Here is a 14,579-nt window from a genome sequence, read left to right on the forward strand (position 1 = left end):
TTGAAAACCCGACCCCCAATTGCCTTGATTGTTGTTCTATCCGCCTTGATGGTTCTCCCCCCCCCCCCACAATATCCTTGGTTATTTCCACTCCAATTTCCTTGATTGTTGCCACCACTCCAATTTTCTTGATTGTTAGAATTCCAATTGCCTTGATTGTTTTGCGGTCGCCATTGTTGTTGGTTTGGGCCTTGGAAGTTGTTTCTTTGCCCTTGAAAATTGGTCACATATTTCACCTCCTCTTCTTGTTCATTATAGGAATCATCTTGCTAAAAACAACTATCTTCTTGCACATAATTCTCTACTCAGTTTTGCACTTATGGACCTTTGGTCCTTCTCTTGTTCACCATCATCTTTACCCCTTCCATGGCATTGACTTGCTTAGGATTTTGCACTTGAGGAAGTTGAGCCTTTGCTAGTTAATTCATGGTAGTAGTCAATTTAGCAATGGCTTGCCCATGGTCATGCAATTCTTGTGAAGGTGGATCATGTTCGAATCACCTTGTGGAACATTGGCCCGGGATTGCCACGTCGATGATGTTTCTGCCATTTCATCTAAAATCTCACACGCCTCCGCATAAGGCATAGTCATAAAGTTCCCGCCGGCAAGTTGATTCACTACACATTGGTTGGTTTTGTTAATCCCACGATAGAAGGTTTGTTGAATCATGTTTTCCGTCATATCATTGATGGGACATTCCTTGACAATAGTTTTATATTGCTCCCACATCTTGTGTAGTGGTTCATTCGGATCTTGCTTGAATGCCAAAATCTCATCTCGAAGTATAGCCATATGCCCCGGAGAGAAGAACTTAGCAATAAATTTCTCCGCCAACTCATCCCAAGTGTGAATGGAATGGTTCGGTAATCATTCCAACCAATCTAAAGCTTTCCCATGTAGAGAGAATGGAAAAAGCCTTAGCCTCAATGCATCCTCGGAGACAATTATTTGTTTGCTCCCCCAACAAGTATCCACAAACCTCTTCAAATATTTGTATGCATTTTGAGTTGGAGCACCGGTGAAGAAACTTCGTTGCTTAAGCAAAGTGAGCATCACATTAATGATTTGGAAGTTGCCCGCCCTAATACGAGGAGGGACTATTGCACTAGCATATCCTTCGTTGGGTAACACCCGGTGTAGAGCCGTTCGTGGTGGAGGTAGGGGGTGGAGCAGGGACATTGTCATGAGGCACTCGACCTCTTCTATTGTCTTGAGGTTTAAGAGGAACCTCCTCAACTTGCTCATCCTCGACGTCCACATCCCCCAAAAACATATTTTCGAGTTCATTGTTTGCCACCATGATTGTACCTAAAATTCTCACACAAGTTAGTAACAATGAAGGAAAAGAAGATATTCCAAAATTAAAATCAGATATATTGCTAACATCGTTTTAACTCTCCGGCAACGGCGCCAAAAATGATGACGTCCACAACACACCTCAATAAGAGATATGATACGGTTGTATGCAATTTAAATTATCCAACTATGAGTCGGGATCGAATCCACATAGAGTTATGAGGGGTGTTAGGAGTATATATTTGAAGCAAGAGAATGGACTACCTAAAATTGCACTTGCACAACAGAGTTTTGATTTATACTTCTACTGTTACTCTAATAATTGCAAGCTAAGGAAAATAGACTAGAGATGAATGTATTTGGTGTTTTGCCAAATAGTTTAAAAGCCTAGGGATGTGACCATAACCTAGGTGTTTGCCTAATGGGATAAAGACGTTAATGCTTGCTTTGTTGATTGGGGTATATTATAGTTCTCAACTCTACATTACCCACTCAATATCTCTCGGTCAGCGAGTGATTTTTCCCAATTTGGCTTTCTCAAGTCCAAATGGGTATCAAACAAAATAGTTAATATGAGCTCAAATCGGGTTCTTACTTTCTCTAGTTTGAACCCTCTAATTAGGAAAATCAATCTCTCAATTAACCCAATTCCTTGTTAGCCAAGTCGTCCTAGACTATATCCCTCTTTGTCAAGTAGAGACTAAGTCAAATAGGCATGAATCAATGTTTGCAACCATTAATTCTAAAATTGAAGCATGAACTAAGCTAAATAATTAACACTCAATCATAAACAAGCATTAAATTAAATACCCATAAGGTTTATACACTAGGGTTGAGTCACAAACCTAGTAAAAATCTAGTTACTCATAATGAAAATTGAAGAACATAAAGAATAAAAGCTAATTAAACTCATAATTAAAGATGAAAATGGTAAAATTTAATGTTTAAACACTCAAATAATCTAAAACTTACTAAAATGGTAAAAAAACGGCTACAGTAGCTTTGAACGTTCAAACTTAACCTATATTTGTCAAACTCGTCAATTTATACTGGGCCAAAAATCGCTGACAAAAATGCCTCTCGGGAGATTTTGCGGCGGCACGATTCCATGTGCGGTCCGCAGATTTCTTCAGTTGGTAGGAAAGAGGATTCTGCAGCCGCACATTTCTGGACTACGGCTGTAAAGCAACTTCTGCGGCTGCATAATTCTTGTGCGGTCCGCACTTTTGCAAGGTGTCAGGACTTGATCTTCTGCACATTTTTTGAACTTGAAAATACTTGTTAGTGCGGACCCTGTTTTGCGACCGCACAATTCATGTGCGTTCTGAATATTTGTCAATCTTTTGTTGGACTCTTTAGCTTGGGTTGCGACCGTAGATGGAATTCTGCGGTCTGCAATTTCTTTTGCGGACTGCACATCTTTGCTTCTACACCTTTTATTGCCTTGTACTTTGGAACACTCCTTTTTTAGTCGAATTTCATCATGGAAGACCAAACTTCCAGCATTCTTGCAATTTGCACAATTTCATTAGTTTTGGGAACATAATTCAATACTTTCAGACTAAAACAAAAGCAAAAAAGATGCTAATAAGCAGTCAAAATTCTCACTTATCAGTTATCGCCTCTCCAAATACTTGATTTTTGGCATTTTAGGGCTATAAACTGGAATTTTGCATGATTCCCTGATTTTTGTGTGTTATAGCCCACAACTTTTGCATGGCCCGGGGCCACCAGACCTGGACTGCCTAAAATTTTGTTATACCATCAAAACTGACATGAGGAACAATAGTTACCGCCTCGTCATGATCGTTCCTCATTTTTTGGTGTTTTAGGGCCATAAAACTAGAATTCTGCCAGATTCTTAGATTTTTGTGTACTATAGCCCGCGCCTTCTGCATGTGCCCTGGCCACCGGACTTGGACCGCCTAAAATGACCATCACAGTTTACCAGAGGAACAATAGTCACCGCCTCGCCATGACTGTTACTCGTTATTTGGCATTTTAGGGCCATAAAACTGGAATTCTGTCTGATTCCCAGTTTTTTGTGTGCAATAGCACATGCCTTCCGCATGGGCCCGGGCCACCGTACCACATAAAGTTTTGCTGGACCATTAAAAATGACCTATGGAAAAATAGTCACCGCCTCTCTAATTACTCGCTTTTGGCATTTTAGGGCCATAAAAATGGAATTTCGTTCGATTGTTAGATTTTCGTGTGCTATAGCGCACGTCTTCTGCATGGAGCCGGGCCACCAGACCGCCTAAAAATTTTTCGGACTATAAAAATAGACCTAAGTAACAATAGTCACCGCCTTTCCATGAACGTTCCTCGTTTTTATGCATTTTAGGGCTATAAAACTAGAATTCTGTCGAATTCCTAGATTTTCGTATGCTATAGCCCACACCTTCTGCATGGGCCCAGAACACCGGATCCGGACCGCCTAAAATTTTGCCGGACATTAGAAACAACCTAAGGAACAATATTCACCGCATGTCCATGACCGTTACTCATTTTTTGGCTAGGGCCATCGGACCCAGACCACCTAAAATTTTGCAAGATCATCTAAATCGACCTAAGGATATATAGTCAACACCTCTCCATAACCGTTAATCGATTTTTACCGTTTTAGGAGCATAAATTTGGAATTTCGCCCGATTTCCAAATTTTCGTGTGCCGTAGCTCACGCCTTCGACATGGGCTCGGGCCACCGGACCTGGACCACCTAAAATTTTGCTGGACCATAAAAACGATATAAGTAACAATAGTCACTGCCTCGCTATAACCGTTATTCATTTTTTGGCATTTTACGTTCATAAAACTGGAATTCCGTTCAAGTTCCTAATTTTCGTGTGTTATAGCTTACGCCTTCTGCATGGGCCAGAGCCACCGCACCGGACCGCCTAAAATTTTGTCGGACCATCAAAAATTACATATGGAACAATAGTCACCGCCTCGCCATGACCGTTACTCTTTGTTTGGCATTTTAGTGCCATAAAACTGGAATTTTGCCCAATTTTCAGATTTTTGTGTGTTATAGCCTACGCCTTCTACATGGGCTCGGGCCATAGGACCCGGACTACCTAAAATTTTGCCAAACCATCAAAAATGACCCAAGAAACAATATGCACCGCCTCACCATGACCGCTACTCGTTTTTTGGCATTTTACGGTCATAGAACTAGAATTCTGCCTCATTCCCAGATTTTCGTGTGCTATAACCCACGCCTTCTACATGGGCCTAGGCCATCGGACCCGGACAACCAAAAAAAATTCAGAGCTTCAAAAACGACCAAAAGGAATAATAGTCATCGCCTCGCCATAACAGTTACTTTTTTTTGGCGTTAGACTGCCTTAAATCTAGAACTCCGTCTGAATCCTAGATTTTCGTGTGCTACAGCCCACGCCTTCTGCACGGGCCCGTGCCACCGGACTGGGAATGCCTAAAATTTTACGGACCAATAAAAATGACCCAAGGAACAATAGTCACCTCCTCGCCATGACCGTTCCTCATTTTTTGGCTTTTTGGGCCACTAAAACTGAAATTCGGCCCGATCCATATTTTCATGTGTTATAGTCCTCGCCTTCTGCATGGGTGTGGGCCACCGGACCTGGATAACCTGAAATTTTGTCGGACCATCAAAAACGACCTAAGAAAAAATATTCACCGCCTCGCCATCACCGTTACTCATTTTTTCGCGTTTTAGGGTAATAAAACTAGAATTCCGTACTATTCCCAGATATTTGTGTTTTATAGCCCACGCCTTCTACATGGGTCCGGGCTACCTAATATGGACAGACTAATATTTAGTCGGACCATCAAAAACGACCTAAGGAACAATATTCACTGCCTCGCCATAACCGTTCCTCATTGTTTTGGCATTTTAGAGCCACAAAACTGGAACTCCGCCCGATTCTAAGATTTTTATGTGCTATAGCTCACGTCTTCTGCATGGGCCCGAGCCGTCTAAAATTATGACGGGCCATAAAAAATGACCTTAGAAATAATAGTCACCGCCTTTCCATGACCGTTACTCATTGTTTGGTGTTTAATGCCATAAAACTGGAATTTCGCCCGATCCTAAGATTTTACATGTGCTATAGCCCACGCCTTCTATATGGGCACGGGCCATCAGACACGGACCACCTAAAATTTTTTTGGACCATCAAAAATGACCTAAGGATCAATAGTTATCGCCTCACCATGACCGTTACTCATTTTTTGGCGTTTTAGGGTCATCAAACTAGAATTTCGCCTCATTCCCAAATTTGCGTGTGCCCATTTGGGAATGAGGCGGACCGCCTTCTGCATGGGCCTAGGACACCGAACCCAGACCACCTAATTTTTTGTCGGACCATAAAAAATGACCTATGGAATAATTGTCACCGCCTCTCCATGGCCGTTACTCATGTTTTGGCTTTTTAGGGCCATAAAACTGGGATTCCGCCTGATTCTCATATTTTCGTATTCCATAGCCCAAACCTTCTGCATGGGCCCGGGCCACCAGACCCGGACCACCTAAAATTTTGTCGAACTGTCAAAAAATACCTAAGGAATAATATTCACTGCCTCGCCATGACCGTTACTCATTTTTGGTGTTTTAGGGCCATAACGTTTGAATTATGCTCGATTGCGAGATTTTTGTGTACTATAGCCCACACCTTCTGCATGGGCCCTGACCACTGAATCCGGACCACCCAAAACTTTTACGGACCATAAATAATGACCTATGGGACAATAGTCAACGCCTCGCCATGACCGTTACTCAATTTTGGTGTTTTAGGGCCATAAAACTAGAATTGCACCTCATTTCTAGATTTTTGTGTGCTATAGCCCACGCTTTCTGCATGGGCCCGGGTCGCCTAAACCTTTTGGCGGCCCATCAAAAATGACCTAAAGAACAATAGTCACTTCCTCACAATGATTGCTTCTTGGTTTTTGGCATTTAGGGCAATATAAATGAAATTTCGCTCGATTTTCATATTTTCGTGTTCTATAGCCCACGCTTTCTGTATGGGCCCGGGCCGTCTAAAATTTTGCCGGACAATCAAAACTGAAATTTTGCCCGATTACCAGATTTTCGTGTGCTATAGCCCATGCCTTTTGCAAGGGCTCGGGCCACCAGACTCGGACCGCCTAAAATTTTGCCGGATCATAAAAAATGACCTATGGAATAATAGTCACCACCTCGCCATAATCGTTACTCGTATTTTGGCGTTTTAGGGCCATAAAACTGGAATTCCGCCTGATTCCCAAATTTTCGTGCGCTATTGCCCACACCTTCTACATGGGCTCGGGCCATCGGGACCAGACCGCCTAAAATTTTTAGGGACCGTAAAAAATGAACTAAGGAACAATAGTCACCGCCTTTCCATGACCGTTACTCATTTTTTGGCATTATAAGGCCATAAAACTGGAATTCCACAAGATTTCCAGATTTTCATGTGTGTTATGCATGGGCTCGGGCCATTGGACCCGGACCACCTAAAAATTTTCCGGACCATAAAAAATTATCTAAGAAACAATAGTCACCGCCTCTCCATGACCGATTCTCATTTTTTAGCGTTTTAGGACAATAAAATTTGAATTCTGCCAGATTCCAAAAGTTTCGTGTGCTATAGCCCACACCTACTGCATAGGCCCGGTCTACCGGACCCAGATCGCCTAAAATATTGTTGGGCAATCGAAAATGACCTAAGTAATAATAGTCAATGCCTCGCCATGACTGTTCCTCATTTTTTGGCATTTTAGGGCCATAAAACTGGAATTCCACCCGATTCCAAGATTTTTGTGTGCTATAGCCTATGCCTTCTACATTGGCTCGGGCCACCGGACCTGGACCGCCTAAAATTTTTCTAGACCATCAAAAATTACCTAAGTATCAATATTTATCGCCTCGCCATGACCGTTAATCATTTTTGGCATTTTAGTACCATAAAACTAGAATTCCGTCTCATTCCCAAATTTTCGTATGTTATATCCCACGCCTTTTGCATGAGCGCGGACCACCGGACCCGGACCGCCTAAAGTTTTGAAGGACAATAAAAAACAACCAAAGGAACAATAGTCACCGCCTCGCCATGACCGTTACTCATTTTTTGACGTTTTAACGCCATAAAACTAGAATTTCGCCCGATTCACAAATTTACGTACTCTATAACCCATGTCTTCTGCATGGGCCAGGACCACCGGACTCAGACGTACTAAAAATATTTTGGACTATCAAAAGCGATAAAAGGAATAATAATTACCGGCTCGCCATGACCGTTCCTCGTTTTTAGTGTTTTAGGACCATAAAACTGGAATTCAACTTGATTCCCAGATTTGCGTGTGTTATACCCCACACCTTTTGCATAGGCACGGGCCACCGGACCCAGACCGTCTAAAAGTTTTCCGAACCATAAAAAATGACCTAAAGAACAATAGTTACCACCTCACCTTGACCGTTCCTCATTTTTTGACGTTTTAGGGCCATAAAATTAAAATTTCACCTGATTCCTAAATTTTTCGCGTGCTATAGCCCACGGCTTCTGCATGGGCCCGGGCCACCGGACCTGGACCTCATAAAAGTTTGTAGGACCATCAAAAATGACCTAAGGAATTGTCACGCCCCAAACTCGGAAAGCGCGACCGGCACCCAACCGAGTAAACCTGGTCAAGCAAGCCTGTTAGATGCTTTTTACCCGACGCACACATGATCAAGAGAAGACATAATTTCGTTAATTAGACAGTAGGGAGATCATGTACACAATACTAAATCATTTCATTAGTTACTCCAATTTTAAGTCTCAAAATACATATACTCTTATAGTTTGAGTGGAACAAGTCATCAAAATACAACATAACTTGTTTGACTTTTCTAGCACCCATGTACAACCCACATAGTGTCTACGGAGCCTCTAAAAGATACAAAAGAGTGTTATGATAGTGCAGGCAACAAGACCCCGTCTATACCTCAAGACGTGATAATAATATGAACAAAAGATACAATCATGACCGCGGGATGAAGTGGGGCTCACCAAGTCTGCTGGAGTGGGGCTCACCAAGTCTGCTGGGAAGAGGATGTACCACTATCACTTATCAACACAACATGCTATAGAACCACCTGCATCCATTTAAAGATGCAGCGCCCCCGGCAAAAGAGACGTTAGTACTGTCGAATAGTACTAATATGTAAAACTAAACACCATCACAATAGAATGAATAATAATACATGGGGGAAACAATCAAGAAATCAATAATAGCTTCAAATAATACTAAAATATCAAGTTAAGGATCACATAAGTTTTCAAGTCAATTTACATGTTATTAGGTTGGGTAATCTTTAGTGTCCATATACCATAATTTACAATACCACCGTATTCTTACACGGAGTCCGATCACACCCGATCGGCTAGGTCGTCTCATTTGAGACATCAACCATAACCACAATTTCATTATAATTTCCAGCACAGTCACCATCATGTGTCCAACATGGCGTCCAATCACGGCCCGATCAGCTAGGTCGTCTCAACCGAGACATTACCTTTTTTAGTCAATCATCTCACATCATACTTCTTTCATATCCTTTTGATTCATTGGCACTAGTGGCCACAATTATAAAGTCATTCTTGGCACTTGGCCGTATTTCATAATTCCAGTTTCCCTTTCCTCATTCAAACATCATTATCATTATCAACAATAATAAGGCTTCCCATTCAAGACATTAAATTCATACATGAGCAATTTGGGAATCTTAGGCACATAGAGTATTTTCATACAATTTGGCATAACAACTTTTATTTCGATCTTGACTTGAAGTCTTAACATTTTTAACACATATTCCATATTTTGAACACATCCTCAATGATAAAGTGATATGGTAAAGCATTTACAATACATATTGAGCATATATCCTTCAACACAAGCACATTCGGAATAGCCAATTCTATTATGATTAATTTGGGACTTACACCAATTACATGAACACCATGGGATTCGATTCTAAGAAGAAGGGGGTTTAGCCAACATACTTCAATTGAGCTTCCTTTAAACTCTAAAACGTTCCAGAATTCTTAGCAACTTTGATCTATTTTAGAAATATAACAAGTTGGACCAAAAATAGGAAGATGGTCATGATTCTAGCTCATTTGAGCACATTATCAAACATTAGGTGTGCATTAATATTTTTAAGGCCCTTTTGTGAAAGATTCCAACATTCCCCAACCCATTCTCTACCATTTTTAGTTCACAACCTACCCACATTCTTTGATAACACACGCATGCAAGATAACAACTCTCATACCCAAGAATTATCTTGCTAATTACCCACTCTTAGATAAATCTCGAAATTAAGGGCTAGGGTGTAGAATCTTACCTCTAGGATGAAGACCTAGTGAGTTTTCCTTGTTAATCTTCAAAGATTCGAGCAAGAATTGAAGAACAAATTGTTGAAGATCACTCTCCCACTCTAGGGCACTCCCTCACCATCAAAATATCAGATTTTACCTCAAAAGTGGTACAAATCGTCTATTTAACGAAGTAGGGTTGGGTTATAAAAACCCAAAAATAAAGCTCCGGAACAGGGTATGCGGTCGCATATATGACCGCATAATGCTTATACGGTCCGCAGAATAGGCCGCATAATTGCCCTCCAGAACTGGGAAAATCTGACTCGGTTTACGGTCATTATGCGGCACGCATACCTGTTCTGCGATCACAGTAATGCGCCGCAGAACCTCCCTCCAAAAAATCCTAAAGTTGCATATGCGTTCAGAGTGCGGCCCGCAAAATAGTTTTGCGGTCGCACAATGGGCCGTGAAAAATGACATAAAAAATGGCCCAAAAGACTGTCTTACTTTGCGACCATTATGCGGTCTGCAAAGTGATTCTGCTGCTGTATAATGGGCCGCAAAAGTGCATTTCTTCTGTCCAAATTTTTTTTCTTTACTTTCTAGTGTATTTCTCAACCTAAAAAGTCCGAGCTTGTGAACTGGTTCACAAGCTCGCCGCGAAGAATTTATACAATCCTAAAAAATATAAGCCCAGTTCGGCACCATAAAACATTATTTTCCTTTGAGAAATCTTTCGGGGCCTTACATTTTCCCACACTTAGGATCATTCGTCCTCGAATGAGGGTCAAAATCTATCATTAGCATCAAATGTGCCCCAACTGTTAATTCACACTTACTAGTAGTTTTATAATTTGGCTAACTCCCTAAATTTCCAAAACTTTCGCCAGAGTTACCCCTGTAACTGGGCTTATCCACCTGCAAGAGAACCTGAGAAACACATCCTAACAATATATACATAATCTAACAACGTAACATAAGACCAAACAACACCAACTGTGGCCTCACATACAATATATTTAGAAAGAAGCACCTTTACATTAACTAAACAAGTGATACAAGAATCCATAGGCGACAATTTTATAGAAAGGTTACATAGCTTATACAAACAAGTAAGGATACTTCTTTTTCATCTCTTCCTCGGCCTTCCAAGTAGCCTCTTCAACCTGCTGGTTTTGCCACAACACCTTCACATATGCAATTTCTTTATTCCTCGGCTTTCGGACTTGCCTATCAAGAATGGTAACTGGAATTTCTTCATATGACAGTTCTTCATTAACCTCAATGGTCTCAATCGATACAATAGCTGAGGGATCTCTAACTACCTTCTTCAACATAGACACATGGAATACCAGGTGCACTAATGACATCTCATGTGATAGCTCAAGCTTGTACGCCACCTCACCGATCCTCTGAATGATTCTGTACGGTCTGACATACTTCGGACTCAATTTCCCTTTCCTTCCAAACTGCATTATACCCTTCATGGGAAAAACCTTCAAGAATACCCAATCATCTTCCTTGAACTCTAAGTCTCTGCGGCGAACATCCAAATAGGATTTTTGACAACTCTGAGCAGTCTTCAACCGCTCCTTAATGATCTTAACTTTTTTCATAGCCTGATGCACGAGGTCTGGCCCTATCAACTCTGCTTCCCCAATCTCAAACCACCCAATGGGAGATCTATATCTCATACCATATAATGCCTCAAATGGTACCATTTGAATACTAGCATGAAAGTTGTTGTTATAAGCAAACTCTATGAGTGGCAAATGATCATCCCAGCTACCCTTGAAGTCAAGAACACAAGAACGTAACCTGTCCTCAAGTGTATGAATAGTCCGCTCTTCCTCCCCGTCGGTCTATGGATGGAAGGTTGTACTAAGATTCACCTGAGTACCCCAACCTTGCTGAAATTTCTTCCAAAACTTTGCCGTGAATTGAGCCACTAGATCGGAAATGATAGAAACTGGAGTGCCATGTAGCCTGACTATTTCCTTGATATACACCTGAGTATACTGTTCCGTTGTGTCGGTAGATTTAACTGGCAATAAGTGTACTGATTTCGTGAGTCAATCCACAATCACCCAAATTGAGTCAAACTTGCATGGAGTGCATCGTAATCCTATCACAAAATCCATATTAATTATTTTCCACTTCCATATTGAAATTTCTATGTTCTGTGCCAACCCACCAGGCCGTTGGTGTTCGGCCTTCACTTGCTGATAATTTGGACATCTCGCCACAAAGTACGCTACATTTCTTTTCATATCATTCCACCAATAGGCTTCCTTAAGATCATGATACATTTTTGTAGGGCCGAAGTGTGAGCCGAAGTCATGATTCTTTACCGGAGACCATTTATATTTGGAATACATAGACGCCATTGGTACCTTAGTGTACCATCATCCATGCCAAAAGAAAAGGACATGGTCTTATGTTTTTGAATCCTCTCCTTCAGTTGTACCAACAATAGATCGGCGTATTGCTTCTCTTTGACTTCCACAACAAGTGATGAGTCATCCCTATTTTGTACAATCATGCCTCCTTCACTAGAGTCCGCAAGACGAACTCCCAAACTAGCCAATCGATGAACTTCATTGGCCAATGGCCTTTGAAATGCCTCCAAGTGTGCTAAACTACCCATAGATTTCCGGCTAAGAGCATTCGCCACAACATTGGCTTTCCCCGGGTGATATAGAATATCGATGTCGTAATCCTTGATTAACCCAAGCCATCTTCTCTGCCTCAGATTCAGCTCATTTTGTTTGAAAATATATTGAAGACTCTTGTGGCCCGTGAATACATCCACATGGACCCCATACAAATAATGACGCTAAATTTTCAATGCAAAAACCACTACCGCAAGTTCCAAGTCATGTGTTGGATAGTTCTTCTCATGATTCTTGAGTTGCCTAGAAGCATATGATGTAACCTTGTCATGTTGCATTAACACACACCCAACCCCGATCCTTGAAGCATCGCAATATACCACAAACCCATTTGTACCCTCTGGCAGGGTCAACACCAGCGCCGTAGTCAATCTTGATTTCAACTCCTAGAAGCTCCTTTCACAAGCATCGGACCATTGGAACTTAACCGCTTTTTGAGTCAATTTAGTCAACGTAGAGGCAAGAGTAGAGAAACCCTCCACAAATTTTTTGTAATACCCTGCTAAGCCCAAGAAACTGCGAATTTTGGTTGGCGTTGTAGGTCTAGGCCAATTCTTCACCGCTGTAATCTTTTGAGGGTCAAACTTAATTCCTTCTCTGGAGACAACATGACCTAAGAATGTGACAAACTCGAGCCAAAATTCACATTTTGAAAATTTCGCGTACAATTGGTGTTGATGAAGAGTTTGCAAAACTGCCATAAGATGATCGGCATGGTCCTCTCAGCCTCGTGAATACATAAGCATATCGTCAATGACTACTATCACAAAGGAAACGAGAAAAGGCTTGTAAACCCGATTCATAAGATCCATGAAAGTCGCCGGGGATTTGTTATCCCAGAAGACATTACCAGAAATTCAAAGTACCCATATCGGGTCCTGAAAGTTGTTTTTGGAATATCCTGCTCCCTGATCTTCAATTGGTGGTACCCGGACCGTAAATCAATTTTGGAGAAGTACCTAACACCATATAACTGATCAAACAAATCATCTATTCTTGGTAATGGGTATTTATTTTTGATTGTGACTTTGTTGAAATACCGGTAGTCAATACACATCCTCAGTGATCCATCTTTCTTCCTCACAAAGAGAATCGATGCGCCCCATGGTGACACACTCGGTCAGATGAAACCCTTCTCTAACAAATCCTTCAATTGTTCATTTAGCTCCTTCAATTATGTTGGTGCCATCTTGTAGGGCGGAATAGATATAGGCTGCGTGCCTGTATCACATTAACCCCAAAATCAATCTCCCTGTCGGGCGGAATTCCAGGGAGCTCATCAGGAAAGACCTCTGGAAATTCATTCACAACTGGCACATACTCGAGGCAGGTGCCTCAACATCGGTATCCATAACCCGGACCAAATGATAGATACAACCCTTATTAATCATCTTCGTGGCTTTAAGGTAAGAAATAAACCTACCTTTTGGCATTACATTATCCCCCTTTCACTCAACAACAGGCTCATTTGGAAATTCAAACCTCACAGTTTTAATTCGGCAATCGAGCTTGAAAACACATGAATAAAGCCAATCCGTTCCCATAATTACATCAAAATCGACAATCCCCAATTCAATGATATCGGCCACGGTGTCCCGACCACACACCGTGACAACACAACCCCTATAAACCCATGAGGCCACAATAGACTCGCCAACCGGAGTAGATACAGAGAATGGCTCAGGAAGCTGTTCAGTTTTATCCTAAATTCCATAGCAACTTAAGGGGTAACATAGGACAAGGTGGAACCGGGATCAATAAGAGCATATACATCATGAGATTGGACAGTCAATATACATGTGACAACATCTGGAGAAGCCTTTGCACTCTGGCGATCACTCATAGCATAGAAACGGTTGGGTCCTCCTGAATTCTACGCACCACACCTAGTTGCACCACACCCTGCCGGTGTTGGAGTGCCTCGAGCTGGAGGGGGTGCTGAAGATGTACCAGCTGCAGAACTGGATGGTTGTGTTGTGCCTCTGCCCACACCCTAGTGGGATGAATGACACTCCATTTGAATATGACCCCTCAATCCGCACCCGTAACATATAGGTAGGTCCATGTAGCAGATCCCCAAGTGCATCTTCCCACACCTAGGGCATGGGGGCCTCTGCTGCTACTGGAATCTCCCTCCTGATCGGCCCTATTGGTAGGGTTCCCTGCTGACCTGATTGGGCCTTAAACGACTCCCCTACTGCTGACTGAGCCCTGTTGGCGGTGCACTGGCTAAAGACTGAGCAAAGAACTGGGATGGCCCTGATGACCCTCCCCTAAAAGCTG

The sequence above is a fragment of the Nicotiana tomentosiformis genome, chromosome 4 (genome assembly GCF_000390325.3).
Source record: "Nicotiana tomentosiformis chromosome 4, ASM39032v3, whole genome shotgun sequence".
NCBI classification, from domain to species: Eukaryota; Viridiplantae; Streptophyta; class Magnoliopsida; order Solanales; family Solanaceae; genus Nicotiana; species Nicotiana tomentosiformis.